This window comes from Notamacropus eugenii, chromosome 2, assembly GCF_028372415.1.
Source record: "Notamacropus eugenii isolate mMacEug1 chromosome 2, mMacEug1.pri_v2, whole genome shotgun sequence".
NCBI classification, from domain to species: domain Eukaryota; kingdom Metazoa; phylum Chordata; class Mammalia; order Diprotodontia; family Macropodidae; genus Notamacropus; species Notamacropus eugenii.
In genome coordinates this window covers 303,411,955-303,429,343 of record NC_092873.1, presented here as the reverse complement: position 1 = coordinate 303,429,343, position 17,389 = coordinate 303,411,955, and the positions used below count along the sequence as shown (strand labels likewise).

At 46.7% G+C, this 17,389-nt stretch overlaps 9 non-coding genes across 9 annotated transcripts; 5 read left to right on the top strand and 4 right to left on the bottom strand.

The window, feature by feature from the left end:
- The first annotated feature begins 6,298 nt into the window (after nt 1–6,298).
- On the top strand, nt 6,299–6,372 carry TRNAI-AAU (transfer RNA isoleucine (anticodon AAU)). Its single transcript has one exon. It is a non-coding gene; the product is annotated as a tRNA-Ile (tRNA).
- A 2,085-nt stretch (nt 6,373–8,457) lies between these two features.
- TRNAI-UAU (transfer RNA isoleucine (anticodon UAU)) lies at nt 8,458–8,553 on the bottom strand. The gene is made up of 2 exons: nt 8,516–8,553; nt 8,458–8,493 (listed from the first exon to the last, which is right to left on the bottom strand). It is a non-coding gene; the product is annotated as a tRNA-Ile (tRNA).
- Nucleotides 8,554–10,284: 1,731 nt separating this feature from the next.
- Nucleotides 10,285–10,366, top strand: TRNAS-UGA (transfer RNA serine (anticodon UGA)). The gene has a single exon. It is a non-coding gene; the product is annotated as a tRNA-Ser (tRNA).
- A 167-nt stretch (nt 10,367–10,533) lies between these two features.
- Nucleotides 10,534–10,606, bottom strand: TRNAK-CUU (transfer RNA lysine (anticodon CUU)). The gene has a single exon. It is a non-coding gene; the product is annotated as a tRNA-Lys (tRNA).
- A 945-nt stretch (nt 10,607–11,551) lies between these two features.
- On the top strand, nt 11,552–11,624 carry TRNAK-CUU (transfer RNA lysine (anticodon CUU)). The gene has a single exon. It is a non-coding gene; the product is annotated as a tRNA-Lys (tRNA).
- Nucleotides 11,625–11,864: 240 nt separating this feature from the next.
- On the top strand, nt 11,865–11,937 carry TRNAK-CUU (transfer RNA lysine (anticodon CUU)). The gene has a single exon. It is a non-coding gene; the product is annotated as a tRNA-Lys (tRNA).
- A 167-nt stretch (nt 11,938–12,104) lies between these two features.
- Nucleotides 12,105–12,186, bottom strand: TRNAS-UGA (transfer RNA serine (anticodon UGA)). Its single transcript has one exon. It is a non-coding gene; the product is annotated as a tRNA-Ser (tRNA).
- A 1,731-nt stretch (nt 12,187–13,917) lies between these two features.
- TRNAI-UAU (transfer RNA isoleucine (anticodon UAU)) lies at nt 13,918–14,013 on the top strand. Its single transcript has 2 exons — nt 13,918–13,955; nt 13,978–14,013. It is a non-coding gene; the product is annotated as a tRNA-Ile (tRNA).
- Nucleotides 14,014–16,098: 2,085 nt separating this feature from the next.
- TRNAI-AAU (transfer RNA isoleucine (anticodon AAU)) lies at nt 16,099–16,172 on the bottom strand. The gene has a single exon. It is a non-coding gene; the product is annotated as a tRNA-Ile (tRNA).
- Between the last annotated feature and the right edge of the window lie 1,217 nt (nt 16,173–17,389).

Below are 17,389 nucleotides of genomic sequence, written 5' to 3'. Positions count from 1 at the left end.
CAAGTTACAGGCACTCCAAACCCATGACTCATACGTATGGACTAAAAGAGCTGTCAGCCTGTCCTTATCAGGGAAGGGTTTCTTAGTCATTTCCTTAGCAGATGACAACTCAGACGTCCTACAGATGGTCCTGAAGATATGAAACACAGAAATTGGGTGCAGAGAGAAGCCACAAGATGAGAGGAGATGCTGAGGAGAAATGATATGATGTTATATGAAAATATAAGAAAGATTTGTCAGAAGAGCAATAGAGAGCATAAAATTGACATTACCGGAGAACACCAGCAGCCCTAAAGCTTTGGAGGTGGGAGTCAATCCAAGTGTATGTACAAAAAACAAAACCAAAAACACTTGTGCCCTGGACACAGGGATTTCTAGCATGTACATCTTCACCAGTGTTGCACATGTATGCCTCCTGTTGTCTGATCATATGTGATATCTCTGTGCATGCCCTATTCGCAGTCTTAATCTGAGGAAGAGTGAGCATCATGTAGGCATGGAAGAACATAGATGTGTTGTTCTGGTTGGGGTTTTTGCTTTAGAGGAGGAAATCGACGTGCTATATTTTCTGATTAAATATCTCTTGATTTGAAGTCAAATGTATTTTAGGTAAGTGGTAAAAGTAAAGACATCAATGTGGGCTCATGAACCGTAACTTTTTTGTTCCATAGTTTTTAAAGTTTTATTAATTCCTTTCATTTTTACTTCATAGTCATATTCTGGTAAAGTCCTTGCCAGACTGGATAGTCTTTGAACTGTGCATCCCTTCCCACTCAAGCCTCCCTACCTCCCCTCCAACATAGATAACAGAATTCAGAGATTTTGTGGGAAGAAAAAAGCAGATCTTGGGACTTGAATGAGTTCCAGCCTTAAGACTGGAAGCTGTGTATGAGAACATGTTTACTAGCCATCTGACAGACATCTTCAGCCAAAGCTGTGAACATGATTGGTCAGCCTGCTATCATCTAGGGTCTAGAGCCATGAGGATGTGGAATTGATCTACTCATTAAGTCATTCTGGATGCTCCTGGAATCTGATCTATACATGAAGGTATTTAGGCAGGCAGCTAATAGAAGATAGAACTATAGAGGCAAGTAGGATTGTGGAAGAAGGAGAGGTCATAAGAAGAGGGTGGAGATGGGCTGTCTAAGATGAGTAAATGGAAGGTGGGACAATTGTTTCACAGTATAGGAAGAAGGGCACTGACCCTAGCTGAGGAGGTGGTAAAGTGGGGGATATGGGGGATATGGGGGATAGTGAGGATATAAAGCCCTCTTGAAGATGAAACCCTTTCCTTTGCTCCCAGGAGAGATCCCCAAGGGATTCCCAAAGAATATTGCTTTCAACATTGTCTTGGGAAATTCAGCTTGTAAAAGAGATTTCAGGATAGCAGAATTACAGAAATTCGCAAAGGTCCAAGTCTGTCAACCTCTTAGGAGGTTTCATCTTTAATTTTAGGCCTGACTGTCTGTGTGCCTCCTACACAGAATTCAGAATTTTGGATCTATTGTCTTCCTGTTGATGTGCCTCATTTTGCAAATAAATGCAAATTTTACCTTTTCACTGAGTATGTGTCAAAAATTTCTTGGAATTCTGAAACAAAGAGACATTTTAGTCACTTTCTTAGCTTAATTCCAAATTGCTTTCTAGACTATTTGGACCAATGGCATCTTCCCTAAGAATGTTTCAGTGTCTCTGTTTTCCCACAACCCCTTCCTCATTGATTATTCCTAACTTCTGCCATCTTTGCTAACTTTCTAAGTGTGAGATGAAACCTCAAAATTGTTTTGATGTGCATTTCTCTTATTATTGGTGATTTCAAGCAATGTTTCACAAGATTCTTTTAAAATACCCACCACCTTTTTTAAGGACACTTTGTTCATCCCCTTTGACAAGCAATCCAGGCAGAGAATGGCTTTTGGTCTTCTGTATGTCTGTTAGGTGCCTAGCTTGGAGAGCACATGTTTTCAGAGATGTGTAATTCAAAAGTATCCTCTACTATCACCACCATTGGCTGCTTGCCTCTTATCTCACTTGTTACAATACTTCTGTACTATTTTGATCAGTATAGCACTAAATCTGGAAACTAATTTGGATAGTCTCATCTTTTTAAAACAATCAAATTGGAACACTGCTAGGCATATAACACAAGGAGACAAATTTTTTTAAAACAAAGATTCCATTTGCACCAAAATATTCATAGTAATCGTATTTGTAGTAATAAGGAACACTAATGAAAGTGGAAGCCCATTTATTGGGTAATGGCTAATCAAGGTATGTTATATTCTATGTAAGGGATTATGCCTGGGCTGTAAGAAATGATGACCATGATGACCATAGAAAAGAATGGGAAGTGATATTATAAACTGCTGCAAAGTGAAGCAGCAGAACTAAGAAATCAGCACACACAATGTCTACAGCAACATAAATGGAAAGAAAAAATAAGAATTAACATTGAATATGGACAGTATAAAGGCCAGAAAAGAGCCATTTGAAGAGGTGGGCGACCTTTACTGTGGACTAATGTCTAAAATGTCATATTGTTTCTGTGTTGCTTAGTTTTGCTGACTTATTTCCCCACATTCCTATTTCTTGTCATAGGGCTTTATGAGAAAGTCAGGGAAATATTGCCAAATACAAGTGATACTAAAACAAAAAAAAATCAAGAGAAGTTCATTTAATAAAAGAAAAAATGGAAACATGTGAACTTACTTAGGCAGAAAATAGGTTGACACTCCTTCCAATGTATACTACAAATTCCAAATAAATACTTCACCCAAACACGTCCAGTCACATCATTATTAATTAGAGGAGATTAGAAAGAATTATTTTTCATAACTATTGCTAGGTAGGAGAATACTTAACAAAACAAGGGATAGAGATATTAAAAGAAAAAATAGATACTTTTTTACTACACAATATTTAAATTCTTCAGGAACAAGATCAGTGAAAGCAGCTTATGAAGGGAGACTTCAAGGATAGGAAAAATATGTTTGTTACTTCTGAAAATTGATATAAAGGAAATATTAGAATTTCTTCATTTATGAAAGAGGAAGAGTCAATTCACTGGTTGACAAGATATGTCATTACATCAATGCATATGAAGAGTTTTCAAAAAAATTTCAGATGATCGCCCACCTAATGAAATAGTGCTACAAATCGTAAGTAAGAGAAATGCAAATCAAAATATCTCTAAGGATTATCCTTACAACCAGCAAATTGATGAAGATAGCAAAAGATGGAAATAGTCAATAGTGGGAAGACAAGAACAATAATTCACTGGCGGTAGAAGTGGAAATTGGTTGGATCATTCTGGAAAACAATTACAAGTTATGTGTCAAAAGTCACTGAAATCTTCATCCCCTCATTACATACAATGCAGCCATGAAAATCTTCCAAAAGTTCCTTCCTTTTGGTTGGCTTTTTGGATAACTCTACCAGAGTAAATACACAGCAATACTGGATAAAAAGATATCCTTTTATTTTTACTGAATACTGAGAGATTGTTCTACCAAAAGGATTCCAATTTTGCAGTTACACCAGAAATTGATGGATACACCTGTGTTTCTGCTATCTGAGCAGTATGGAATTTCATTGCTTTTAGTTTTTGTTGTTATTATCATTACTATTATTAGCTAATTTAGTGAGTGAAAAGTCTGTACCTCAAAGTAGTTTTAGTTTTCATTTCTTTGATTATGAAATGAATCTAAGCTGCCCCCCCCCATTTATTATGGACAATTTATGCTTCCTTTTTTTAAATTATGTTTTCATAACTTTGGGCCATTTATCCATTTTGGACTCAAAATTTCCATGGTAACGTTGTAATAATCCAAGACACACAGAACACCTGGCCTGGAGTCAAAAATATCTAAGTTCAAATCCAACCGTAGACAAGTTGGTTAAGTCTTTTTGCCTCCATTTTCTCATCCGTAAAATGAGCTGGAGAAGGAAATGGCAAACCACTCCAGTATCTTTACCAAGAAAACCCCAAATAGGGTTCCAAAGAGGCTGAAATGACTGAACAAATAGCAACAAAATGGACTGAGAGGTAGAGACCTTTCTTTTCCCTGCCTTTTCACACCTCAATATTCAATGCCTCTCCCCACCTCAAAATTTAGTCCCTCTTCCCCTTTAACCTTTCCCAATCCATCTTAGACACTGTCTTTTATCCCTGAAAAACAACATTCATTTAGTTTGTCATTTTAACTGTAAGGAATGCCATCTCACTAGCTTATGCAGAGTTGCTAGCAGGAGGCACATGATTTAGATTAGATAGCATTAATGTATAATAAACTCATAGTATAATATCTTCCATAAGCAGATTGGTTTTGGCAAAATATGATTGTCAGTAAGATAAGCAGACAAGGAATTAAACCTACACACAAATCAGGAAATGCCAGAGGTTGCTTGACCTCCAGAGAGGTAAGAGGAGGGGGGGGTTGATGTGATTTGTCAAGGTTTCTCTTAAGGTCCAACACTTCTCAAAAAACAAAACAATTGTGAAAGAGGCAATTCAAGAAGGAAGGTGTTTCACAAGGAAGGTGTTTCAGACACTGAGGAAGTTTTGAGATAATGCGTGGACCAACTCTTCATAGAAATTATGTTTCTTGATGCTTTTGAGTACAAAATAAAAGCAACTTTTCCAATTTCTTTGATTCTCCAAACTATCTTTTCATTAATCTGCAACTGTAAAAGAGCAGAAAGTATGGCTGCTCAGAGGGATGCAACAATAATAATAGAAGACTGGAGAGAATTTTTCTATTTTTCCCAAATGAGGGGAATGATCTTTGAATTGGAAAACAGAGGGAGAGAAAATGGTTAACAGGGAACTGAGACCTAAGAGAAGTGAGACAATAAGAAAGAACTTCTCATAATGGTCAACAGTCAAAGCTTCTTTCAATGAAGAGAAACTGGTATCTCCACTGAGAGCAAAGAGAATATCCTCTCCTTCCTGAAATTTATCCTGATTTCCATCATCTCTGGTTTTTATCAGCTTACTTTCATCAAAGGCCAAGTCCACACTGTGCAGCCATTCTGCACTTCCCATTATTTCAGTTCTGCTAGTCTTGGGCAACTCTCAAATCCTCCCACTCCCAAACTTCCACAGCTCCAGATTCCAGCAACTGCTTGATTTATACATTTACATGCCATGATCACAATCCAGCAGCTGACAGAATGACAGAATGATTTCCCATTTCCGTAGTTCCAAGTGTCCACCTCCACAGCTTTGGTGTCAAGCAGTAGGCAGGCAGCCAGGCCACACGTCCTACCTGTGATCGGGTCAACTCCCCCAAGACCCCTCAATCTCCAAATCCCAGCTTCTCTGTGAGAGGGAGAAGGCCCAGAGTTGGGGCACTCTCCAGGTGGATAGCCCCTTCCTAGGCAACGAGTCTACTTGTCGCCTGTAGGAGAGCAGAAACAAAAGGGAATACCCTTTGTCACCCGGGGAAGTAATGCACCCCTGGATTCTGACTTCCAGCTGCCTCCTCTGGAAGTCACTTGTCCTAAAAAGGAGATCACCAAGGGACCTCCAACCTCAGGTGTGATACAAGTGCAGCGAAAGATACAGCATCGTGTTGAAACTCAGCGAACATACTACTGACCTTGATGTTTGCATTTTGGCAAACCTTCCCCAGGAAAGAAAGATTAGCTAAGCCATGTCCCAAGCGAAAGGGTCCGGGCCGCATTGAGCAGGGGAGAAGGTGAAGGTTTCTTACTGAACCCATGGAATCTCTGGGCTGTACGTAGTAAGGACAAGGAATGGCACTGGGGCGGCGGGATGGTGCTGAAGCGAACCCTCTTTGGAGTGCTAGTCTGTTGCTAGGATCCTTGATTTCAGGCCACCTCGGAGACCTGTGGTCTGGTGACCACAAACGAAGTCCTTTTGCTTGTGAGTTCTACGCAGTGTTTCTGCAATCCGTTGCCCCCTGAGCCCCGTGGTCTTCGTGTGTCTGGACGGGAAGATGTGGGTATTCCTTCGTAATTTCCAGTGTCAGGTCCCCTAGGACTCTTTTTCCTTGTCTTCAGGATTCCGTGCTTCACACTCCAAGTTCCAGGTCTGTTCCCCACTGCAGTCTGGAAATGGAGTTGAAACGAAACGGGATGTAAAAGAGGTACTCTGTAGACCCAGAGAAGTGGGGGCCAAGTGTCATCCAGGAGGCGGTTGCTGCGGCAGGTGCAGGAGGAATGGCAAATCTTGAGACCAATTGTTCAGCTGAGTTTGTCAGGAATAATGATAATGACTACCCCAGTCATACCCTGAATTTCTTAATAAAGGCCTTAGGGAAAGCGTTACGTTGGCCGGTTAGCTCAGTTGGCTAGAGCGTGGTGCTAATAACGCCAAGGTCGCGGGTTCGATCCCCGTACGGGCCATTTCTTTTGGAAGGGATGACAGAAACTCTTTAGCGGAGGGACATCATGCCTCCTGAACTCGGGGCGTTCTGAATCTAGAATCTAATAATTGGCTGTTGGAGCGTCCCTATGGAAATCCAACTGTCCCAAAGCAAGCGACCAAAGAATAAAAATGTAAAGCAGTCTCTGTTGTCCTCCTGAGACAAAGGGAACCTGATTTGACACAACGTGAAACTGGGAAAACATCCGTAGAAAGGGGCTCTAGGGCTGACTCTGGAAAGAACTGGAAATTCGGCCAGGCCGAGGTGAGGAGTTAGTGCATTCCGGAACAGAACTACAAGCCTCGGGAGGCCGACTGGTCATTAGATTTTTTTTACTGCCCATGTTGTTGTTGTGTTTGTCCTTCGTTCTCAAAGAGGACCATGACATCAAGATGATGACATGACATGTCGTTGACTTTGATTTGAGTGAGGGAGGGCTGCGCAAGGTAACCAACCTCACTTTCTTCTCCAGAGTCATCTGGGTCCAGTGGCCTACCAGATCACAGTAAACTCCTTGAGAGCAGGGGCCATACTTAGAATCGAAATCCTCTAGTTTTGCACCCCAGCAGTACCTGCTCACTAAAGTGTTGATAAAGAGGAAGAAAGATTGCCACCGGGCCCCAGGGTCTCTGGTTTCTCAATGTGTTTCACCTGGGAAGGGAAAAATCTATGCAAGAAGGCTGTGAAGAGGTGAAACCGAAGCCTCTGTGGTCAGGAGCCATAGTGTTTTCACCCCTAGGAAAGGACAGCTCCTGACAGGATGACAGAGGATGTTTCCCCCTTGTCCTTATCGGGTAGCAAGCCCACTTCATTTTCCAATTGTCCTCTGCTCTTTTTTTTCTCATTTTTTTTTTCCTTATTGTGCTATACACAATTCCCCACCTCTTCTACCCTTGACTCTAGACTCCAATGGTTCCTTCTCTACTCGAGTCTGGCTCTCCACCCTGAGTAGCCAGGGGCTGCTGAACTTTGCTTTCCCTTCTTGCTCCGGGGAAGGGTCTCCACGAGAATCACAACACGGGCCCGTTAGCTAGTTTAGAAAGAAATTTAAACCCAAAGGTGGTGATCCCAAGATCCAAAGATCCAAGTCTCTCAACTTCCCAGAAGCTTCCACCTCTACCCGGGAGCCCATTGGCTCCTTTAGCTCCACACACTTCGCCCAGCTCCTGCCATAGGCTATGATGCCAGTTCACTCTTTGCCAGGAGACGGTTGGGGTCCAGGAGGTTTGTGCGCCTAAAAAAATCGAACACACACATTTCTCTGGCAAACAGTGCTCACATCCAGGTAGGGGTGGTTTCAGCCTTTCAAGGATGCAGACTATCCTAGTTAGTTTAGGCCTCATCACGCATCTCACCGGAACTAAGTAGCCGCCAGTTATCTGTCCTTCCTGCATCCCACCTATTCTGCCGTCTCCGATCGGTCCTGCGGCCAAAAGAAGCTGGGGTGGGGGTGGGGGTGGGGGGCCGGTGTCTGATCTTGCTTCTTTGCCGTTTGAGAATCTTCAATGGCTCCCTATTATCCATTAGTCTAGGATTCGAACTCCTCAGCTTGGTTTTTCTAGCAGTGGCTGCACATTCTGCCCTGGATTCCCTTTCCAGACAAAGATCGCGTGTCTCTCTTTCACCTTCTCTACCTTCCGATCCCAACTGGCCTACTTGCCGATCCCATCTGCTGTTTGCCTGCCTGGACAGTACCCGACCTCCTTGGAGCAGCCTCTCGGAAGCCTTCGCTCCCTTAAAATCTCAGCTGAGACGCTGTATGGCTGCGGAAGATTTTCCTGAGATTCTGCCCGCATCCCTCCTTCCAGTTGTCAGGGGCCCCTCCCTCCCTAAAGTATCTCGCTTTCACCTCTAGCTGTGTTTGTTCTAGCAGGGCAGTTTTGACTTCAGAGCCAGCTTTGCAGTCGGCGCAATCTCCCGGACCTACTAGGTGCTTAATAAATGCTCGTCGAATCTTGCTTTCCCTTTGATAATGGTCCGTCCCCGCGCGCCTACTGCCACTCCACTGAAGTGAAAGATAAAAACAAAATTTCCGAGCGTCTGTTTTCTTTGGAAAAAACGGCAATGCTCCAGGTGAGGATCGAACTCACAACCTCGGCATTTCTCGCTCACTAGTACTGCTCTATAAGTACCGCGCGCTAACCGATTGCGCCACTGGAGCCACGAAGGCCTTCTCCCTCGCCTCCCTCACCAGCCGGAACACACACAAGGAGTTGGCTCTTCCAAATTCAATCTCGCCTCATACCGCGGGACTCCTGACCCACCCAGCCGCAACTGAAGAATCTGGGACAGCACTGCTTCGCGTGCCAGCACACGCAGAATGTCTTGGACAAAAGGAGAGCCAAGGGGAAAACGGCCCGCATCCCAGGCCCTACACCCATGCCTTGGAGCCCAGGGAGCTCCTCCGGGAACCAAGTAGGGAACGACGCCTCCGCGACCAAGAGAATCCTTCCGCGCACCGGACTGCGCTGAGTGCCGACAGGTGCACTGAGCGCGCACGCCGTGGTGTGCCGGGAAAGGGAAATAACCGAGCGCCTTACTCCCAACACTTTGCTTTTGAGAACGCGAGCGGCCGGGGAGGGCGGGAGGATTCACTTGAGCACGAATCTTTCTCTGATTTTGCATCTTCCTTTTTTTTTCTTTCAGAAAACAGAGCAAGCACGTGAAGCTCAAAGCAAAAAGGGGATGTGAGCCAAGGCTCCAGACCGATTCGGCACAATCGTGGAGCCCTAGTGGGGGACGGGACTGGAGGCATATGAGGAGATCTCAGTACTTATACCCATGGCCACACAGTGAGCTGTAGCCCTGACAATGAGGGCTAACAGCAACAATGAGACAAGAATGATTCGTAGCAGGGCTTCATGACGAGAGAACGTGGATACAGGAGGTGCTTGTCTGAGATCAGAGAACTCCTGGTGCTGGCCAAAGCAATGTAATAATTATAGGAAGCAATTCTGGGATTTTACTGTGGCTAAAATCATCCAGAGGGTGAGCGCAAAGGATTGTTGTTATGCCAAGCTCGGAGCACAGCTGACTTGCTGGGCCTCAGCTCTGGAAAACAGGGTGACTTCCAATATCTTGACAAGTTCCATCTGCTTCTTTTCCTCCACTAAGCGCTGACTGCCGAGTCCCGGTCCCTGTTGCCCTTTACCCAGATAACTGAAAGAGCCTTGCTTGCATTACCCTTCCCTCAATTCGTCACGGTCTCCTCCTTTTTCCACCCTCACCCCCAATCACAGAATTTTTAAGAAGTGTTTGGTGCCTTGCTGATGACCCTATGTTGGCTCCCGGCTCCCTACCTCAGCAAAGTCCCGTGTTTTCGACCTGACTTGGACCAGCCTCTACCATCTGGTCCTACTCCATCTGGCAACCGTTCATTTCGATCTACTCGGCTACGCTGATAACCTCGCTTCCCCACCCCACCCCCAAATACCTAACAGACACTCCCTCCGCGCAGGTCAGGACAACGACATACACCACTAACACCCCGCTGCCGTCTTCGACCTGGATGGACAGTCAGCGATGTGCGGTTGGTTGGTTACTGTCTTTCCTTCTGGAAGAGGTCAAAATGACACCACTATGTTGAAGTCACGGTGGAGTGCGTCCGAGGGTGCCTGACCAGAACGATTCGAGCTCAGAAGGCTCCACCACAGGTCGGGCACAAAAAGTCCATAGGAACATTTCGAATGGGCCTGCCTTGCGTGAGTTCTCGGTAAAAAAAAAAAAATCTTTTAGACAAACTTACGTTTTGGCATTCTAACAACACGGCCAGGCCATCGGAGATACTATCTCAGCAGTAGACTCCGAATAGTTGGCAGTTTAACGCAAGAGAAAGCGCCTCAATGTCTGGCAAACTTATCTTGGCAGGTGAGGAGAAAGGCTTTTTCGGTAGGTAGTCGTGGCCGAGTGGTTAAGGCGATGGACTTGAAATCCATTGGGGTTTCCCCGCGCAGGTTCGAATCCTGCCGACTACGGCATCGTATTTTAATAATGACCACGATTCATTATCAACGATCCATCCATGTGATTCGGTTCCTGATGTCGCTCGATATCTTTCGGTTTGTGTGTGTTTTGTTTTGGTTTCCGATATGTAGTAACCTTGTACAGTTGAAGTTGACGCATCGTCGGAAAAAGTAATACGCGCCCAACGTGGGGCTCGAACCCACGACCCTGAGATTAAGAGTCTCATGCTCTACCGACTGAGCTAGCCGGGCGACTCCGTTGTAACTTCTCCCCACTTCATACTTCAAGAAGACCCAGGGCGCCAGGAGTAGTTCAGCAACTGAAAGTAATCATTCAGTCAGGTCTAACAAATATGCGCAAACAAAAGGAAAAGTTTCTCTATACGTAGCGTGTAGGGCTGTCTCTACATCCGTCCACCCCACTGTCTTTAGGGTGGGGGAGTACCTCTTCACTGTGTGGTGGAGCGGAGCTATGGAGAAAGAACTTGCAAATGAAAAAATTAAAATATTTTGCTCCACAAAAAGGAAAGAAATTTTATGTATTAGATAATTACTGTCTCTATTTCCACCATCCCCTTGTCCTCTCCCCTCCCAAACAGGTGACCGAAATAAGAAATTGGTTTTATAATTGTCTCTTGGAGGTTTTGCAGTAGAGAAGGGAATGGAGAAATTGCCAAAAACTAAGAAAGGGAAAAGCAGAAACTGAATCCTTCGAGTATCCTCGATAATTAAAACATTCTTGTGAAGTCTTGTGAAGCAAAATGTTTTGAAATCTAAAACATAGATGTCACAGATGACTGCATGTAACTCAAATTCAGTGCTAACACTCAGTAATAATAGCTGAATTAGGGAACTCTTCCAGAATGGAAAGTGGAAGAAATAAAAAGGAACTGAAGCAAAGGGGCAAAGAGACGACTGACTCCCCTCTCCTACTCCGCGAGTGTTTGTTGGCACGTAGTGCCGCGAAGATTGTGGAATTCCCCGCGCTTGAGTGTTTCCTTCCTGTGGGTCAGGTCGAGGGGCTGAGAAAACGTTCGCAAGATGTTGGGCAGGGTTGGAGAGACTAGTGAGCGTGGAGGGTAGACCTTGGTTTTACTAACCGTTAGACTGACTGAATGATTACTTTCAGTTGCTGAACTACTCCTGGCGCCCTGGGTCTTCTTGAAGTATGAAGTGGGGAGAAGTTACAACGGAGTCGCCCGGCTAGCTCAGTCGGTAGAGCATGAGACTCTTAATCTCAGGGTCGTGGGTTCGAGCCCCACGTTGGGCGCTGCTTCCTTTCTTTTTTCTCTCTCCCATCTTCCTTGAAGGAAAACAGTTTCTCAACGTCAAACTGAGAAACAGAGACAGAGGAACTGAGGGACAATCTGAGAAACGTCACGGAGGACCCGGCATCTGAACTGACTCCGGAAAGGGCAAAAGAAGGACAATCGGCCGGGAACTGTATTCCAAGAAAGGTGATGAGGGCTGAATGTGGGCGAAGAAAGTGAAAAAAAGGACTGAGCCTGTCGCCCGGCTAGCTCAGTCGGTAGAGCATGAGACTCTTAATCTCAGGGTCGTGGGTTCGAGCCCCACGTTGGGCGCGTATTACTTTTTCCGACGATGCGTCAACTTCAACTGTACAAGGTTACTACATATCGGAAACCAAAACAAAACACACACAAACCGAAAGATATCGAGCGACATCAGGAACCGAATCACATGGATGGATCGTTGATAATGAATCGTGGTCATTATTAAAATACGATGCCGTAGTCGGCAGGATTCGAACCTGCGCGGGGAAACCCCAATGGATTTCAAGTCCATCGCCTTAACCACTCGGCCACGACTACCTACCGAAAAAGCCTTTCTCCTCACCTGCCAAGATAAGTTTGCCAGACATTGAGGCGCTTTCTCTTGCGTTAAACTGCCAACTATTCGGAGTCTACTGCTGAGATAGTATCTCCGATGGCCTGGCCGTGTTGTTAGAATGCCAAAACGTAAGTTTGTCTAAAAGATTTTTTTTTTTTTACCGAGAACTCACGCAAGGCAGGCCCATTCGAAATGTTCCTATGGACTTTTTGTGCCCGACCTGTGGTGGAGCCTTCTGAGCTCGAATCGTTCTGGTCAGGCACCCTCGGACGCACTCCACCGTGACTTCAACATAGTGGTGTCATTTTGACCTCTTCCAGAAGGAAAGACAGTAACCAACCAACCGCACATCGCTGACTGTCCATCCAGGTCGAAGACGGCAGCGGGGTGTTAGTGGTGTATGTCGTTGTCCTGACCTGCGCGGAGGGAGTGTCTGTTAGGTATTTGGGGGTGGGGTGGGGAAGCGAGGTTATCAGCGTAGCCGAGTAGATCGAAATGAACGGTTGCCAGATGGAGTAGGACCAGATGGTAGAGGCTGGTCCAAGTCAGGTCGAAAACACGGGACTTTGCTGAGGTAGGGAGCCGGGAGCCAACATAGGGTCATCAGCAAGGCACCAAACACTTCTTAAAAATTCTGTGATTGGGGGTGAGGGTGGAAAAAGGAGGAGACCGTGACGAATTGAGGGAAGGGTAATGCAAGCAAGGCTCTTTCAGTTATCTGGGTAAAGGGCAACAGGGACCGGGACTCGGCAGTCAGCGCTTAGTGGAGGAAAAGAAGCAGATGGAACTTGTCAAGATATTGGAAGTCACCCTGTTTTCCAGAGCTGAGGCCCAGCAAGTCAGCTGTGCTCCGAGCTTGGCATAACAACAATCCTTTGCGCTCACCCTCTGGATGATTTTAGCCACAGTAAAATCCCAGAATTGCTTCCTATAATTATTACATTGCTTTGGCCAGCACCAGGAGTTCTCTGATCTCAGACAAGCACCTCCTGTATCCACGTTCTCTCGTCATGAAGCCCTGCTACGAATCATTCTTGTCTCATTGTTGCTGTTAGCCCTCATTGTCAGGGCTACAGCTCACTGTGTGGCCATGGGTATAAGTACTGAGATCTCCTCATATGCCTCCAGTCCCGTCCCCCACTAGGGCTCCACGATTGTGCCGAATCGGTCTGGAGCCTTGGCTCACATCCCCTTTTTGCTTTGAGCTTCACGTGCTTGCTCTGTTTTCTGAAAGAAAAAAAAAGGAAGATGCAAAATCAGAGAAAGATTCGTGCTCAAGTGAATCCTCCCGCCCTCCCCGGCCGCTCGCGTTCTCAAAAGCAAAGTGTTGGGAGTAAGGCGCTCGGTTATTTCCCTTTCCCGGCACACCACGGCGTGCGCGCTCAGTGCACCTGTCGGCACTCAGCGCAGTCCGGTGCGCGGAAGGATTCTCTTGGTCGCGGAGGCGTCGTTCCCTACTTGGTTCCCGGAGGAGCTCCCTGGGCTCCAAGGCATGGGTGTAGGGCCTGGGATGCGGGCCGTTTTCCCCTTGGCTCTCCTTTTGTCCAAGACATTCTGCGTGTGCTGGCACGCGAAGCAGTGCTGTCCCAGATTCTTCAGTTGCGGCTGGGTGGGTCAGGAGTCCCGCGGTATGAGGCGAGATTGAATTTGGAAGAGCCAACTCCTTGTGTGTGTTCCGGCTGGTGAGGGAGGCGAGGGAGAAGGCCTTCGTGGCTCCAGTGGCGCAATCGGTTAGCGCGCGGTACTTATAGAGCAGTACTAGTGAGCGAGAAATGCCGAGGTTGTGAGTTCGATCCTCACCTGGAGCATTGCCGTTTTTTCCAAAGAAAACAGACGCTCGGAAATTTTGTTTTTATCTTTCACTTCAGTGGAGTGGCAGTAGGCGCGCGGGGACGGACCATTATCAAAGGGAAAGCAAGATTCGACGAGCATTTATTAAGCACCTAGTAGGTCCGGGAGATTGCGCCGACTGCAAAGCTGGCTCTGAAGTCAAAACTGCCCTGCTAGAACAAACACAGCTAGAGGTGAAAGCGAGATACTTTAGGGAGGGAGGGGCCCCTGACAACTGGAAGGAGGGATGCGGGCAGAATCTCAGGAAAATCTTCCGCAGCCATACAGCGTCTCAGCTGAGATTTTAAGGGAGCGAAGGCTTCCGAGAGGCTGCTCCAAGGAGGTCGGGTACTGTCCAGGCAGGCAAACAGCAGATGGGATCGGCAAGTAGGCCAGTTGGGATCGGAAGGTAGAGAAGGTGAAAGAGAGACACGCGATCTTTGTCTGGAAAGGGAATCCAGGGCAGAATGTGCAGCCACTGCTAGAAAAACCAAGCTGAGGAGTTCGAATCCTAGACTAATGGATAATAGGGAGCCATTGAAGATTCTCAAACGGCAAAGAAGCAAGATCAGACACCGGCCCCCCACCCCCACCCCCACCCCAGCTTCTTTTGGCCGCAGGACCGATCGGAGACGGCAGAATAGGTGGGATGCAGGAAGGACAGATAACTGGCGGCTACTTAGTTCCGGTGAGATGCGTGATGAGGCCTAAACTAACTAGGATAGTCTGCATCCTTGAAAGGCTGAAACCACCCCTACCTGGATGTGAGCACTGTTTGCCAGAGAAATGTGTGTGTTCGATTTTTTTAGGCGCACAAACCTCCTGGACCCCAACCGTCTCCTGGCAAAGAGTGAACTGGCATCATAGCCTATGGCAGGAGCTGGGCGAAGTGTGTGGAGCTAAAGGAGCCAATGGGCTCCCGGGTAGAGGTGGAAGCTTCTGGGAAGTTGAGAGACTTGGATCTTTGGATCTTGGGATCACCACCTTTGGGTTTAAATTTCTTTCTAAACTAGCTAACGGGCCCGTGTTGTGATTCTCGTGGAGACCCTTCCCCGGAGCAAGAAGGGAAAGCAAAGTTCAGCAGCCCCTGGCTACTCAGGGTGGAGAGCCAGACTCGAGTAGAGAAGGAACCATTGGAGTCTAGAGTCAAGGGTAGAAGAGGTGGGGAATTGTGTATAGCACAATAAGGAAAAAAAAAATGAGAAAAAAAAGAGCAGAGGACAATTGGAAAATGAAGTGGGCTTGCTACCCGATAAGGACAAGGGGGAAACATCCTCTGTCATCCTGTCAGGAGCTGTCCTTTCCTAGGGGTGAAAACACTATGGCTCCTGACCACAGAGGCTTCGGTTTCACCTCTTCACAGCCTTCTTGCATAGATTTTTCCCTTCCCAGGTGAAACACATTGAGAAACCAGAGACCCTGGGGCCCGGTGGCAATCTTTCTTCCTCTTTATCAACACTTTAGTGAGCAGGTACTGCTGGGGTGCAAAACTAGAGGATTTCGATTCTAAGTATGGCCCCTGCTCTCAAGGAGTTTACTGTGATCTGGTAGGCCACTGGACCCAGATGACTCTGGAGAAGAAAGTGAGGTTGGTTACCTTGCGCAGCCCTCCCTCACTCAAATCAAAGTCAACGACATGTCATGTCATCATCTTGATGTCATGGTCCTCTTTGAGAACGAAGGACAAACACAACAACAACATGGGCAGTAAAAAAAATCTAATGACCAGTCGGCCTCCCGAGGCTTGTAGTTCTGTTCCGGAATGCACTAACTCCTCACCTCGGCCTGGCCGAATTTCCAGTTCTTTCCAGAGTCAGCCCTAGAGCCCCTTTCTACGGATGTTTTCCCAGTTTCACGTTGTGTCAAATCAGGTTCCCTTTGTCTCAGGAGGACAACAGAGACTGCTTTACATTTTTATTCTTTGGTCGCTTGCTTTGGGACAGTTGGATTTCCATAGGGACGCTCCAACAGCCAATTATTAGATTCTAGATTCAGAACGCCCCGAGTTCAGGAGGCATGATGTCCCTCCGCTAAAGAGTTTCTGTCATCCCTTCCAAAAGAAATGGCCCGTACGGGGATCGAACCCGCGACCTTGGCGTTATTAGCACCACGCTCTAGCCAACTGAGCTAACCGGCCAACGTAACGCTTTCCCTAAGGCCTTTATTAAGAAATTCAGGGTATGACTGGGGTAGTCATTATCATTATTCCTGACAAACTCAGCTGAACAATTGGTCTCAAGATTTGCCATTCCTCCTGCACCTGCCGCAGCAACCGCCTCCTGGATGACACTTGGCCCCCACTTCTCTGGGTCTACAGAGTACCTCTTTTACATCCCGTTTCGTTTCAACTCCATTTCCAGACTGCAGTGGGGAACAGACCTGGAACTTGGAGTGTGAAGCACGGAATCCTGAAGACAAGGAAAAAGAGTCCTAGGGGACCTGACACTGGAAATTACGAAGGAATACCCACATCTTCCCGTCCAGACACACGAAGACCACGGGGCTCAGGGGGCAACGGATTGCAGAAACACTGCGTAGAACTCACAAGCAAAAGGACTTCGTTTGTGGTCACCAGACCACAGGTCTCCGAGGTGGCCTGAAATCAAGGATCCTAGCAACAGACTAGCACTCCAAAGAGGGTTCGCTTCAGCACCATCCCGCCGCCCCAGTGCCATTCCTTGTCCTTACTACGTACAGCCCAGAGATTCCATGGGTTCAGTAAGAAACCTTCACCTTCTCCCCTGCTCAATGCGGCCCGGACCCTTTCGCTTGGGACATGGCTTAGCTAATCTTTCTTTCCTGGGGAAGGTTTGCCAAAATGCAAACATCAAGGTCAGTAGTATGTTCGCTGAGTTTCAACACGATGCTGTATCTTTCGCTGCACTTGTATCACACCTGAGGTTGGAGGTCCCTTGGTGATCTCCTTTTTAGGACAAGTGACTTCCAGAGGAGGCAGCTGGAAGTCAGAATCCAGGGGTGCATTACTTCCCCGGGTGACAAAGGGTATTCCCTTTTGTTTCTGCTCTCCTACAGGCGACAAGTAGACTCGTTGCCTAGGAAGGGGCTATCCACCTGGAGAGTGCCCCAACTCTGGGCCTTCTCCCTCTCACAGAGAAGCTGGGATTTGGAGATTGAGGGGTCTTGGGGGAGTTGACCCGATCACAGGTAGGACGTGTGGCCTGGCTGCCTGCCTACTGCTTGACACCAAAGCTGTGGAGGTGGACAGTTAGCCTGGTAGGAGCTAGATTCTGAAGCTGTGATGTTGGGAACTATGGAAATGGGAAAGGTCAGAATGTCTTCTACCATAGGGGAGAGTGGAAGTGGTTTAATCTTTAGGAACTGGAGGGCTACTGG